This window comes from Neofelis nebulosa, chromosome 14 (assembly GCF_028018385.1).
Source record: "Neofelis nebulosa isolate mNeoNeb1 chromosome 14, mNeoNeb1.pri, whole genome shotgun sequence".
Classification (NCBI taxonomy): domain Eukaryota; kingdom Metazoa; phylum Chordata; class Mammalia; order Carnivora; family Felidae; genus Neofelis; species Neofelis nebulosa.
Window position 1 is genome coordinate 39,534,244 of NC_080795.1, and position 13,358 is coordinate 39,547,601.

Sequence of the window (13,358 nt, forward strand, 5' to 3'; positions counted from 1 at the left end):
GTAAACTAAAAGTTACAAATTAAAATGAAGCGTGATACCATTGTGGACAAAAAGGAAACTTTAATTGACAGATACGTAACCTCAGGGCTTTCAAAGAACTCCAGTCAGTCAGCATGACACATATATAAGTTTTATAAACATAATTTCTTTTTATTTTACTACCTAGGAGCACGAGGACATACTTTCTTGACTGTAATAATTGCTTGCAGTTAATTACAAATGAAACAGAAGTGCTGGTAATATTGGAGACTTGTACTCTGCATAAAACTGGAAATTACTGCTATTACTCTTGGTTGCTAGAGAATATTAGGTCATAGATGCTAATTAGCAGTTCATAGCCCTCCTACAGGGGGGAAATCTCATTACTGCGTGAAACTGTCTTGCTAGCCAAACGCACCACTCATGGCACTCTGACCATTTTTGTCTGAGCGATTATAAGGTATAATAAAACTGAAGATTTGCTTTTGTGTGCATGTGAGAAGGAAACCAAGCAGACTAATCCACAGTCTTGTATTTGCTCACTCCTTCTAGAAAAACAGTTGTATCACATTTTGAGCCTCATAGTCAATGTGCAGGGACCGATTAAAAACAAGAAGACAAAAGTTTTAAACAACACAAGACAGAAACAATGTCTCCCAGTGAATACCTGTTCTGAAAACAAAGAAAATAGAGAACAAAAGTATATGTGGGATGGGAGGGAAATGAGAATGGTTCCAGGACCTTTCCAATGTGTAATTTATCATACAGTCTCTCTCTCTCTCTCTCTCTCTCTCTCTCTCTCTCTCTCTCTCTCTCACACACACACACAAAACTAACCCTAATAAAAGTTATACACACACACATAATCTTTTAAAGTTTTATATATGTACATATATATGCCTATATATATATATATATATATATATATATACACACACACACACACATGCCTATATATATGTATATATACATATACATACTCATTTTTATAGTCCTTTTTAATACAACCAGATCCCCAAGCAAGAGACATTTCTTGGGCTTATACTGGCTTTTTTTTTCTAAAGGGAAATTTTAATGCTGTTTTCTGTTAAAATATTTCCATCTCCCTCAATACATATATATTTTTATTAAGCATATAATCATTTGGTGAAAGGGTGTATTCAGAGAAAGAGGAACATGTTAAAACTCCAATCTGAATTCAGTTATTTCCACTAAAGCAAACGAATTTAGATAATGCATAAATCCTAGCTGCTTAGTCAAATTAAGTTTTATATTGAAATATAAACTATACTTGTAGTGAGAAAAAGAATATTAAATTCTTTATATTTCTATTCTGGGACACATGTGCATGCACACATATAGACGCATGAACAGTAGTGGTCTAGAAAATTCCTTAATGAGTGAGACAAGAAACCTAGGAATAAATCAGAGCCACAGAAATAGATGAGCTCTTTATGTTAAAGGAGGCATATTCATTTCTTCTGAGTGTAATGACATATACCACTATTAATTGGGCTTTTTTCTTTTCCCAGAAGTGGTACATCCATTTTCACCTGTGGAAGTAAAATTAATTAAAGGGGCAATAACTTGTAAAAATTGGAAGAGTAAATCTTCCTTCTCTGCATTGTATCAGAGGGTCCATGTGATACAAAATGCCTTTGCCCTCCTCCTGAGCTCTTGTCAAGCCTGAACATAGGCTAGCATGAGCTATAAATGAACTCCAAGTCCATTAGGCGAAGGAGAGAAAATTGGAACTTTAGCGAGAAACAGTAAGAAAAGGAGGCTAACCTGGAAGGTGGGAGGTAGAGAAGAGCTAATAGTGTCCTGTTTTAATCTACACACTTCAAGAGGATTACCTCCTCTGCTTTCTCGAACTGATTCAGACCTACATCATGAGCAGTCTCAGTTCCAAATACTCTGACCCATAGCCCCCAAGGAAGCACTCCAACTTGTCAGACCATGTGCTACATTCTTACACTTGAACGTATGATGCCATCGCCATGATACATGTGGTACCTCCTGGTAAAATAATGGAACATTGATCTTTCCTTTTGTTTTATTTCCTAAAAACGCATGTTAATTGAGAAAAAAAAATCATCAGGAAGTTCAGTAAAGACAAAAATGCTTCAATTTCCACAACAGAAATAATGATATAATGTCTTATAAACATTTTGATATCTGTCTGCCTCTGTGCATCTATCTTTCTATCTAAAAACGACTATCCCAACACCTGATTTTACAGGGTAACTTACAGTTCACAGGCACTTTCAAATTTTGATCCTCACAATAATTTGGGGAGGAAGAACCCTATAAGATTGTGTGTCAGGGGTGTGTGTGCGCGTATGTATGTGTGTATCTTATTTATCATCTTACTCGACCAATTGTCCCACCTGTTCTATCAAAAGCAAAGGTTAATTACATTTCTGTGGAGCTATGCAGAGGAAGGCTACCTTTTTCCCACTAAATTATAACAAGAGTAAATTAGAGGTTTTCAGAACTTTGCAGTTTTGATTGATGAATTCATTAATTCACCTTTTCAAAGTGAGGACTCATGTTTTAAATATTTTATGTACAATTTGCATGCTGGCATTTTTTAAGGGCTGTTTAAAAAAAAAAAATCAGACAGTACTCAAGAGAAAGGTCAAGCTGGTCACCTTGGAGGCCAGATGCCTTTATAATGCAGAGTAAGAGGCAGGGTTGTCTTCCCTGTCATTCTACCCCTGAAAAACATTCTGTCTTGGTATCTCCCATAGCCTCCTGATTTTATGACCTTAGAACAAGAACAAATATCTTTAATGAGATGTTAGAGTTTCATTTCCCACAGCGAAATTTTCTTCATGTCAGGCTAGATGTGGAGGCTATTCAACAGAGATTTGGCTCGTGGGTCACCCCGCGTATCAACATGAGCTAATACATGGTCATGGCATTGCCATTCTCCACGTGAAGCCTTTTCATCCAGGTCTTATGCACTTAAACATGATGTATAGGCCTCTCCCCACATTCCCAAGACAACAGGGCATATGCCTGTTAACTCTGCTTAGAACAGACAGAGTCTTTCAGTCCACTGAGCAAATTATTTCTGATTTAAAGACACATGCATTATCCAAATAGTTAAGGTAACATCAGAAAGCTGGATTCTATAAGCAATAACCTTGTTTTTTCTCTCATCAAAGCTTCCAGTGAAATATTACATTTCTTCCTGCCCCTCCCCCCAACACTCTTCAACTTATTGTGGCTACTCTTGAGGATTCGTGAAAAAATAAAGCAATCACAAAAGATTTGTTCAGTCTCCCTGCCCCCCCATCCAGTTGATCATGATTAAGCTTGATTTTTCAAAAATAGAAGTAAAGAGAGATGGACAATCAATATGATTATGTAATAGTAAACAGTCATTTCTAAATGACTATGAAATGACTGTTTACTATTAATGAAGAGGAAATAGCAAAGTGGCCGTTTAGTCTTCCATCGAAAATCATACGAGGTCAACATAGGTGGGTCTGCAGATACTTCTCTTGACATATTGCAGGATAAGTCACATAAAGCAGGCTTTCTTTCAAAACATCTTAACAATAAAAGAGGAGTCTTATTTTTAATGCCCCACCTGCTTAACGCAACCTCAACCCAAACTGGTTCACACGTGCAGAATATTAAGCAGGGCTCTAATATAATGACGGAGGGTTTTCAAGACATTGAAGGAAGAATTGTTAATGATACATGGAGTTTCATCCTTATTAAAATCAGAGGCAATGTTTATGCCTCTCCCTCTTGGTGAGTCCATCCTATTGCGGCTTACAACAGCGTGTTCTTGGCCTCATTCTCAGTCCTTAATTTGTACTTGAAAAATACGTACGTGTTGAGCCAGATGCTCCCAGTGCCTAAGGTAACTCTGTGATAAATTAGGCACTTGAGAAAACAGGATTAACTCTTTCGCTAAGAGTTCTGCAGAGAGGGCCACTCCACTTTACATAAACGTAGCATCTGAAAATCTAGCTATGTCCAAAAGGCAATTAGAATTTACCGTAGCTTTGCATTCAGTGTGGCCTTTTTAATGCTTCCAAAAATGCTTTCACCAACAAAAACTTCTTTCCAAATAACTCTTCGGGAATTTCTCTACTGGGTAAAGCTACATACTTCTAAAATGGAGACTATTCTCTAGTGTCCTGGGGGTAGAGATAGAGAACAACTGTATTTCCCAAAAGAGCCCCGTCCTGTTTTTAATCCACGATGTTGATGTATATTCGCAGATGAGGCATCGGGAGGCTGATCACTGTCAGTGGAGTGTTGGGGGCAAAGTCTTACCTACCTCACCGAGAGGGCCCGTTTCATCTTAATTCAGAAAAATTAAATTAATGTGCTCCTGAAAACGTTTCACTTCTATTTCTTCAAAGAGTGGAGTCATTCTTCTCTTTCATGTTCTGTCTTTGGATCGGATGACTGACTCGACAATATCGGCCTCACAGAGACCTAATCTAAGCTGTTTGTAATCTTCAGTGTGTTTGAATCACACTTTTAATACTCTAATTTTGGCAGGATACTTCAAGGGATTAAGAGGTTCAAAACAACAGTGAGCAAATCAGCAGTAATTACAACACAATGGCTGTTACAGCACAACAATATCACAGAGTGTCTTCAAAAGCATCCTAATTGCACACTTCATTTGGCTACACTTTTGCATCACGCTGAGTTTTTGAGCAGGGCCATCTTTAGCCCTGACCATTTAAAATACTCATGAAGCAATGTTCTTTCATGCTCCAGCAAACTCACAGCAAATTCTACTTCCCTCTACCTTTTTAACCTTCCAACGGAAACTTCTGTAACAGGTAGGTCAGCATAGGTGCAGCAAAAAACAAGCTCAACCCCTTGCGCTAAATTTTGTTGTTCCTTGAAAATGTTACAGGGGCAAACGTTGCAATTCGGCACTCTCTCTGGCAGAGTCAACCCATGGAGAAATCTTTATATCCTTAAGTTTGAACACTGAACTTTGACTTTACATCCTTCTTTTATGCTGGGGGTGGGGGGAAGACGTGGGTGAGAATGGAATCCTAAAAAGTATTTCCTGAGATGTTGAAGTTTTGGCAGATACATTTTTTTTTTTTTTCACTTCACAAAATCTTCCCACTTGGGCTTCCTTTCCTATTTCCCTGATCCACACCATCACCCTGCTTTTTCATTCATGTCAAGTTTTTATTTCTTATAGCACTTCTGTAGGCTAATAATCATGTGTTGTATTTATTCCCGTATGCTCCCTTTTTAACTTCGTCTAATTTGTCCTCCTTTTGTTGCCATGAACATCTGCCCCCTCACAGACTGTTGAATCCATTTAAAATAAGATAATCTGCCAAGTGCAAGTAAATATGTGCCACCACACACCCTCTGCAAAAAGAAATGCTTTTGCCCCATTTTTTCAACATTATGGCTACCACACAAATGGCTACACATTTTTTTTTTTTCTTTTAGTTCAAGAGTGACAAGATAGTTCAAGGGTGAAAAGATCATTTGTTCTGGTAGTCACATTTGGCTTATCTTGAAGGTTCCCCACCCCCTGCCCAGCCCAGTTCAGCATAAAATGGAATGTTCTTTGGTGTGAGATATAAACCAAACTTACATGTTCCCCAAACTTGAGTATCAGTGCCCAATCCAAGATTTCCTACACGATTAAGGAATGAAATTTTAGCATGGTGTGTAAGACAGGTTACAAATTTAGTATGTATCTCAGTAAATATTTCTTATAGACATGATATAATGCATTTCTAAGTCAGAAGAAAATGTAAAATGAAAAGTGTTATTTAAAGAGCAGTGTTTCAGGAGTACCTGGGTGGTTCAGCTGGTTGAGCGTCCGACTCTTGACTCTGGCTCAGGTCATGATCCCAGGGTGATGAGATCAAGCCACCTGTTGGGCTCTGTACTGATTGTGCTTGAGATTCTCTCTCTCCCTCTGGTCCTTTCCCCCATTCGCTTTCTCTCTCTCTAAAGTGAAGGGGAATAAAAGTACAAAACAAAATGAAAAGCTGTGTTCCAAATAAAGGTTTATGGATTTAAATGGAAATAATGACCATCCATTTAAAACATTTTCAAATGGTCTTTGGATTTGGATTTATTGATAGACAAAGCATGTCCAAAATTTCCCAAGGCTAAAAATGGGCCTTCGCATGACAACACAGGACAAAATATAGGATACTATCTGAATCTTCCAAATTTAATCACAACAATAACATAACAATAACAGTGGCTTGTTGCTATGAGCAAATTTCTTTTTTTTTTTCATTTTTTTAACGTTTATTCATCTTTGAGAGAGAGAGAGAGAGAGACAGACCGTGAGTGGGGAAGGGGCAGAGAGAGGGAGGAGCAGAATCCGAAGCAGGCTCTAGGCTCCGAGATGTCAGCACAGAGCCCGTCGCGGGGCTTGAACTCACTAACTGCAAGATCATGACCTGAGCCCAAGTCGGACGCTCAACCGACTGAGCCACCCAAGCACCCCCATGTGCAAATTTCTTAACCCATAGAAGCTTATGGTTCCCATCAACAAAATTTTGGTAGTAATACCTGAAGATGAAAGTGATCTAATGCACACGAACAGGCTATAAAACCATAGCAAGCTATACAAATACAAAGCATTATTATTATTTAACAATAAAAATTAATGTACATCAAAAATACTCATGAGGCTTATATTTTAATAACACTAACTCTATTATAATACTGATTCCTTTTAAAGACATAGCTTGGACACGTTTATAGAGATCTCATTTTATTTGATAACATTGCCCTTTCACAACATTGTAAAATGTTTTATTCGCTTGAATTACTTTCCGAATTGTTATATATCTATTAAAAGAAGGTGTTTCTGAAACATATATATGCACATATCTCCCAAGGTTCCATACATTTAAAATGGGCTTTGAAACCTATGACAACATTCACAATTTTGGTTTTGTAGCTACAATGCCTGTCATTCTAAGTGGTAACATAAATTATTTCTTCTTACTTTTTGTCTGATTAATAATTCTGGATACCAGAAACAAAAACTATAGCCAGTTATCATTATTTGCTGTAGTCGTATGTTCTACAAAGTCACTGGAAACACAGAATTAGCAAGCACTGAATCATCTCTGACAGGATAAGACTCCTGCAAACTTCCGGTCACATTTCCATCAACCAATTAATGCATACCCTTGTTTGATATGTGTTTCTCTTTAAAGACACCGTATTTAATATATATTGTTGATTCATTAACCCATGCTTGAACCAAGCTTATCTAAGAGACATTTTTTCTTCTTAAGGCACAACACCAATCTTCTTGTGCTTAACAGTAATAGACAACACTTCACTATGCTTGAGGGATATTTTAAATAGCAAAATCACCAACAAAAACAAAAACAAAAAACCACAAGGAAATCTGGTACTCAATAGACTGCAAAAAGGACACTTGTATACAGTATGATGGTTGAAATAGGAAAATAGAATGTTGTCTTGTTCTGTCTTGGCTGGGCACGTGTACAATGGGTGATTCAAAGTTTTCACTGCTCAGCACATATCTGTGAATGACCTCAAAAGTATCATAAGTATTGATTTGGGGGTTACAAGGAAAGTTTAGCAAGTAGGTCAATTTACAAACATGGAATAATGAAGATTGACTGTATCTTGTAAGGAGTGCACAGAAATCTGAGGTTGGACTAAATTAGTGAATCATTGGTCCATTCTCCCTTGTGTGAGTCTTCTCTTCAGTAAAAATATCTGATATTTTTGAAGCAGAGCTGGAAAGCCACTAATCACTGCTTAAGCTTTCATTTTTTTCCCCCCTTAACTCTTCATTAAAAAAAAAAAAAAGCAATTCTGCAAATGTGTTTGCTTACAAATTCTTTGTGTGGAACAGCTTAAATGATTATTTTGGGGGCATAATTTAGGACACGTGGGAGTAAATTTGTGTAAACAAACTCCTTTTGATCTCTTTCCCTCACCCCCAATTCTCCACAGCAAGAGCACTTTATCATTTATAGTTCAAAAAAACTGGAGTATTTCAGTCAGATGGGACTAACCTGAGAAAGGTTTGCATTACCGGTTCAGCCACTGCCACGACCTTTTGGAATAAAGATGAATCTGACCCACTCTGGCTTTCATGCTGGTAAACTCTTGTCATTACCATGGAAAAGTTCAATTTGTCACCCTGTGGGTTATGTTTCTTTTATTCTTGTAGCATCTCCACTGAGAAAAAGTCTGGGCTCAATATGTATCCAAAGGTGAAGTCCAAGCCACTGTTGCCCTTGGAGTGCCCTGGCCATTTCAGCCACTTCATCTCCAGCAGCCAGGGCAGTGAGAGAAGAGGACTAAATTCATGCAAGAAGGGAACCAAATCTTGCTGCAACCCATGACAGATCCTGTTTGCTAAAAAGCCCATTAGAACCATCACCTTTTAAGCCTGTTCTTAAGATTGCACTTTAGGGGCGCCTGGGTGGCTCAGTCGGTGAAGCGTCCCACTTCGGCTCAGGTCATGATCTCACGGCTCGTGAGTTCGAGCCCCGCGTCGGGCTCTGTGCTGACAGCTCCGAGCCTGGAGCCTGTTTCCGATTCTGTGTCTCCCTCTCTCTCTGACCCTCCCCCGTTCATGCTCTGTCTCTCTCTGTCTCAAAAGTAAATAAACAGTTAAAAAAAAAAAAAAAAGATTGCACTTTAGTATATTATGAATTGATCTTTCAAGTTCTGGAAACATTCCACCGCATGATTATTCTCTGGATTCTAGCAGACATCATTTGTATATATATTTATATTTCAATATATTAAATATAAATGTATATTATAATACAGAATCTATATTACATATTAAATATATTTAAATATATCAAATATGAATGTAAATGTTACATATTTTATATATATTTATATTTAAGTATATAGAATCAGGACACTGACATTTAAGTTGGGGGTCTGTATGAACTGATGAGGTTGGGCAAGTCAATCTCCTGAGCTTTATTTTCCTCATCTGTTAAATACAGACAGTAAGAGTCACTTCAAAGGGGAAACATGAGAGTCTAATGAGATAGGAAATGTAAAAGTGTTTTGTAAACAATCGAAGGCTATAGGAAGAGGATCTTGCCTAGATCATAAGCCAATGTAAATACAGTGACTACACAGTAATATCATTATTTCTAAGATAAGCTCTTTAAGCACTGTAAAACCAGCAGCTTCTTCTGAGCCATAACTAATGATTTTGCTATTTTTGTTCTGTATCAGAAATGTGATACACTGATGAGTTCCAGAAAGCAACAGTAGAACCCTTGAGTCTGAGATTTTGTAGAAAGCTCCACCTCTGTCAGAGAGGAACAAATCACCCCATCCATGCATAGCCTTCCATTTCTAGGACAAACACCTTGGAAATGTGCTTCAAGGTCCTCAGAGCAGAAAGACTTGGGCATCACACGGTTTGTGTGAGGTTTGGGGGTCGAACTGATAGCCACACCCTCAGAAGTGTGAGTGCAAGTGTACGCGTAATTCAATTACACAGCATGTAAACAATCAAGAGCGGAAGGAAATGCTGCTTTGGCTTACTTCCAGAGTTACTCATGTGATTAATACAGAGCAAAGTGACCAAGTAATTAGCAATCTTGCCCAATTTTTAAGTTAGGTTTGTATTTTAATTGAGAAATCTGGTTTGAGACCGTTTGTTTTGGATTTGTGTTTTTCTAGATGGATCGTTTTACTTTATTCTGCAGAGCCCGACGTTCTGACACCTAACGTTTAAGACTTTTCATCAACCACACTTTACAAGTGAAATCTCAGAACAGTCAAGTCAAATGAAGACTTTCACTTCTCACAAATTCCTTTTTAGCAATCGTTTCCCCCATGGCATTCACTCAAGTCCACCCTCCACATACCAACTTTAAAATTTGATCAACACGTGCTTGCATAGGACTGTTTTTGTTTGTTTGTTTTGTTTGGTTTTTATGAGTGATGCTTAAGTCAATTTAGCTTGTAAGCTTAAAGTGGACTTTGTCTGTATTATGTTTGATACGTTGTGGCTTATTCAATAAACACATAACAGCAACCAAAGAACTGTACCAATTGACGCCTCCGTTTTATGGATTTGACGGATGACTGGTACTTTAAAAAAGCTTTTAAAAGTAGAGTAAATAAATCATGAAGTATTTGAATTAACTATCTTGAACATCCTAGGACTTCACATGTTACTATAACCAACACGCAGTGAAAAGAGTCAGGCCATCTATCTACATAAAGACAGACAGACTTCGAAGGCGTGGTGATTCAGAGGCTTGTCTGCAGTAACCCTTACTTTAGGTACTGTTGAGGGAGCTGTCTGGGTGGGAAATGGCTTATTTTAACACTCAGTTTGAATGAAGGTAGTGTCGCTTTTGTGTTATTTTGCCTAGAGAGCTACCTTAAAATCCTATCAGTTTTACCACCTTTGAATTTCATGTCCCAATGGGTAGACAACAGCCCAGACCCATAAATGTCACCATCATTGTTTGATGACTAGGTTCTTCATGCTCCGCTGATCATCTACAAGGACAGTAATCCCTTCTGGGGAGAAAATCGAGTTTCCTCTGTAGAAGCAAGATTTCATGCATGCAAGAGGTCTCACAAAACTCTTTAATATTCAAGGAAGAGACCTGGTTGATTCCAAAAATCATTTTTTGTCCTTCCTTAATTTGGTGACATGCTCCAATCACAATTTGTAAAGTCAAAAGAGATTGAGGAAGATCCCTTGACAATAGCAACGTGCCTGAGCATATCTGTCCCAAGGTTCACTAAAAATGACCTGTTTTCAATCCATTGCAAAGGCCCTATGGCCTTTATAGATGTTCTGGCTCTCCACCTGATGACTAAGACAAGCAGCTGGCTTAACAGGACGTGAATGAGGTCACTGTGGGATTTGTGGCTTTTGTTCTTTTCTTTGGCAAACCATCAGGTTCAATAGCAGAGGGCAAAAATCAGTATTAACACTCTATCAAAACCTGAGTTACCACCCCTTTATGTATTAGACTTCTTTTCCTTTTATAATTCAGAGAATGCACTAACAAAAAATTAAGAGAGCCGATTTTGTGAGGGAAATGATATGCATGTTCCAAAACAGTTATAAGCACTTTGAAAATCCAGACATCTTATTTGTCAAATCCAAGACTTGAGGCTTAAGTTTCAACTTTGACATATTAAAAGCAGTTAATAAGACCATTTTATTAGTTAAAATAACATATCAAATAACCATCAGCAAATCTTCCTGAGCATAGACTCTGTGCACAGTGCTATATTGAGGGCCTCAGAAGATACAAAGACACTTAAGACACACTCTCAATGAGTTGATGATATCATTAGGGAAATAACATCTACTCAGGAGAAAAAATTAAGTGACTATTCAAGAAAGAAATAACAGCACATAGGATGATGAAAATATTTGTTTTTGGAAAATAAGGTTAGAGAATTTAAAATTTTAAAGTAAGACTCTCTTGGGGCGCCTGAGTGGCTCAGTGGGTTAAGCGTCAGACTTTGGCTCAGGTCATGATCTCGCATTCTGTGGGTTCAAGGCCCTGTCCGGGTCTGTGCTGACAGCTCAGAGACTGGAACCTATTTCAGATTCTGTTTCTCCCTCTCTCTCTGTCCCTCCCCCACTCTCTCTCTCTCTCTCTCTCTCAAATAAAGAAACATTAAAAAAAATTTAAATAAGACTTTTGTACTAGCAACTGCATGAAGGGAGGGAGAGAAGGCCGATGTAGGAGCTAAGTTCAAGATAAGTTCTCAGCTCTTTACAATTTCAAAATTATAGGGCCATCTGGATGCCTCAGCCGGTTAAGCATCCAACTCTTCATTTTGGCTCAGGTCATGATGTCCCGGGTGTGGATCAAGCTCTGCTTGGGATTCTCTCTCTCCCTCTCTCTCTCTGCCCCACTCCCCTGTTCTCTCTTTCGAAATAAAAAAATAAACATTAAAAAACATTTCAAAATTATACACCTTATTTTATTGTCCGATCCAACCTAAAATCTTTTTTGGAGAATTGTTTTGTGGTCAGTGTTAAGAGTGGGATGTTTAGAGGAAGATATTTCTGACTCTTAGGGAGGGGGTAGGAGCTTTCCGTATTCATAGAGCTCTTTGTGGAGGAAATAGCCCAAAGGGCCCACAGAATTACCTTTTGTTCTAAAAGGTTTATTAGGCTTCCACTGGAAAAGGGTAACATTAACATAAACACATTTAGTTTCTAACTCTGAGGATTTTCTTATTGTTATCTATCAGAAAAAAAAGGTTACGGATTTATGTTAAAAATCTATTGCTACAGATTTATGTTAAAAGTCTATTGCGACTTAAATGTGGTCCTTGCCCTCCAGGTCATCCTTGTCTGTTTATTCCTTTGACACTTAAAATTCAACAAGTACAAGCTTAACTTAAGGACATTTCCTCTCTGCCCTTGCTTGTCCCATAGCCAGAAGGGCACCACTAAAAACCCAGCCCTTTCCCTCACCACGCGCAAGCAGTCGGCACAGTCTTCAGGCTTCCATCCCAAGTGTCTCCATCCCTTATGTCACGTTCATGGCTTCTAGGCTGTCCTGGTGTTCTGAACATCCGCCACACTGCCATTAGAGTTGTATTTCTAAAATGCAACACGAAAATATCGCTACTCTGCTTAAAATTGTCTGATAACCTTGTGAGGGCAAAAAGATAAAGTCCAACGTGTTTAGCATGACGGTAAAAGGTCACTGGCTGTCTGGCTCCTCTTTACCTCTCAGCCTTTTCTCCCTTCATCGTCTTTATCCACCTCGCTTCTGGTGTCTGGTCTGTGTCCATAATGTTGTTTCTACTCATCCTTTAGGACACGGCTCAAACTGTCACCTCCTCCTGACCACTGTTTTGCCCAGTAGGAGTCAGCTGTTTCTTTTTCTGCCCTCCATCATAAAACGCAAACCATGTTATTGGAATGTATTGTGCTCTCTAGATTGTGTGCTCTTCAAGAGCAGAGGCCATGAAGATCATTCACCTTTGACTATCCATCATCTGGTAGTACTCAATAAATTTGGAGTGGATGACTGAATGAATTTTTTGACTATTTTTCTTACATCGAATGTGAGTTGCTCAGTCATAAGCTATATGTTATTTATCTTTGTGTTCAAGGTGCAGCTTCTAAGAGAGCACAACACTTGCTAAATATTGAATGTTGGAGAAATAAATTAAAAGTTGTTTGTCTACCTGAAGACTGACTAACTAAATTTATAGAATAATAACTGGTCATAATATTACCCCCTGGGACAGTAAGATTTTTAATTACTTTTAGTATATTTTGTTTCCTAGTATAATTAATTGTGTAATTTATTTGCAAAGATGTTAAAAAACTATTTTTAAAACTCTATGTTTATAAACGAAAGTTTTGAGAATTGTTACTA

At 38.0% G+C, this 13,358-nt stretch overlaps 1 long non-coding RNA gene across 3 annotated transcripts in view; it reads right to left on the reverse strand.

Moving 5' to 3' along the window:
* The window catches only part of LOC131494297 (uncharacterized), a 152,822-nt gene that overhangs the window by 86,519 nt on the left and 52,945 nt on the right, over positions 1-13,358 (reverse strand). For all 3 annotated transcript variants that reach the window (XR_009253300.1, XR_009253301.1, XR_009253299.1), the window contains one exon: positions 5,791-5,946. This is a non-coding gene — a long non-coding RNA (uncharacterized LOC131494297). The remainder of the gene's footprint in view (positions 1-5,790; positions 5,947-13,358) is intronic.